This window comes from Chaetura pelagica, unplaced genomic scaffold, assembly GCF_000747805.2.
Source record: "Chaetura pelagica isolate M959 unplaced genomic scaffold, ChaPel_1.0 scaffold472, whole genome shotgun sequence".
NCBI lineage: Eukaryota > Metazoa > Chordata > Aves > Apodiformes > Apodidae > Chaetura > Chaetura pelagica.
The window spans coordinates 534,803-536,891 of record NW_009952566.1 but is presented as its reverse complement, the minus strand read 5'-3'; positions in this window follow the sequence as shown (position 1 = coordinate 536,891).

The following is a 2,089-nucleotide window of genomic DNA, read 5'->3' as shown; positions in this document are numbered from 1 at the left end:
AGGCGGCGGGAGAGGGAGGGAAAGACACGGCAAGGGACGGAGAGGGCGGCAGGGTGCGGGTCCCAGCCTGACCCGCATCCCGCCCGGGCCCTGGAGCAGCTCTGGAGCCCTTTTTGGGGGGGCTGGGGGGTGGGAAGTTGGCGGCAATGAAACGCGGAGCTCGACGGGGCCGTGTCCGTCGAGTGGTTTAACTCGGTGAGGTGCTGCGCGAACTGCACCCAAACGTCGGGGGTTGTTGGGTGTTTTTATGTGCAAGTCTCTGCGGGGGAGAAGGGAGCGACGAGAGGTGATCCCCGCTGGGAGGTGGGCCGGGAATTCCCCCTCAGGGCCGCTCTGGGGGTCTCGGGAGCCAGAGGCAAGCCCGTGGTTCCAGCCTTAATCTAAACTGAAACGGTGCTTTGTTCTGCTCCGGGGAGAAAATGCCACCCTGCTTTACGTTCACTTCACCTCCTGAAGCCTCTCCGTGTGCCCCTGCAGCTGCTTAGATCCCAAAACGCAGTGTGAAACAAGTGGATCCCACAGTCAGGATAACGTGGTTGTGTGGGATGGATGATGTGGGAGCTACTCCTGAAGGTATCAGCCCAGCAAGGATGAAACCAACTCAGCTGTCAAGTGGAAATACAGGGAAGTAAGATGATGCAGTAGAGGTCTGAAGGAGCTGTGAAATCGGACCCTGGGCCTTTGCAGTCTCTTTTGTGTTCTTTCCCATGCTAAACCAAGGGGAATTCAAGCCTGATACGCAGACTGGGAAGCTCCTTATCCCACTCTTTTCCTCCTCTTCCCTGGGCTGCCTCTCCCTGTGCCGGCTCATCGCAGTGTCTGCCAGCACGCACTGTCTGGAGAGGAAGGGGAAAACAAAAGCCTGTGTGGGCAGCCACGGGCCTAAGCTGAACAGAGTTACTTTGGAAAGGGTGAATATCTGAGCTATTTAAAAGGTCAGCCCTTTGCTTCTAATGTGTTACTCTTCGTTCCTTTGCCTTCTCTCAAGGCAGATTTACTTACACGAGCTGCCAGAGGGCATGGGTTTTCTACCTAGTTGGAGCTGTCCTGGAAGAGGCAGGGATTTTCCTTCTTGGAGTGTTACATGGGAATATGAAAGACAGTTGTACTACTCATACAGATTTTCTTGGAAATGTTTGTTGGTTTTTTCCCTGAATATTTTTGTGCTGTGCTGGAACGAGGAAGGCTGGTGAGGGATGTTAAGCTCAAGGGCAGCCTAGGTTGTAGTGACCATGAAATGGTGGAGTTCAAGATCTTTGGGGCACCAAGGAGGGCTCCAGCAGGCTTACTACCCTTGATTTCAGAAGGGCAGATTTCAGCCTCCTCAGGGATCTGCTGAAGAGTGTCTTGGGATAACATCCTGGAGGGTAGAGGGGCCCAGGAAAGCTGGCTGATATTTAAGGATCACCTTCTCCAGCCAAAGAGTGATGCATCCCAACTAAGAGGAAGTCAAGTAGAAACTCCAAGAGGCCAATGTGGATGAGCAAGCAGCTCCCAGAAAAGCTCAAACTTAAGAAGGAAGCATACAGGGCGTGGAAGCTGGGGCAGGTATCCTGGGAGGATTACAGAGAGGTTGTCCGAGCAGCTAAGGATCAGGTTAGGAGAGCCAAATCCCTGCTAGAATTAAATCTTGCCAGGGATGTAAAGAACAATAAGAAAAGCTTCTTTAGGTATGCTGGGGAGAAAAGGACATCCAAGGAGAATGTAGGCCCTCTTCTGAAGGAAAAAGGCAAGGTAACAACACATGTTCTCAATGACTTCTTTGCTTCAGTCTTCTCTGGCAAGTGCTCCAACCTCAACACAAAGGCCGCAGAAGGTGAAAGCAGGGACTGGGAGAATTAACTACCCCCCACTATAGGCGTAGAGCAGGTTTGTGACCATCTAAAGAACCTGAAGGTGCATAAATCTATGGGACCTGATGGGATTCGCCCACTGGTCCTGAGGGAGCTGGCAGATTAAGTTGCTAAGCCTCTGTCCATCATATTTGAGATGTCATGGCAGTCTGGTGAGGTTCCTGCTGATTGGAAGAAAGGGAACATAGCCCCTACTTTTAAAAAGGGGAAAAAGGAAGACCCAGGGAACTACAGGC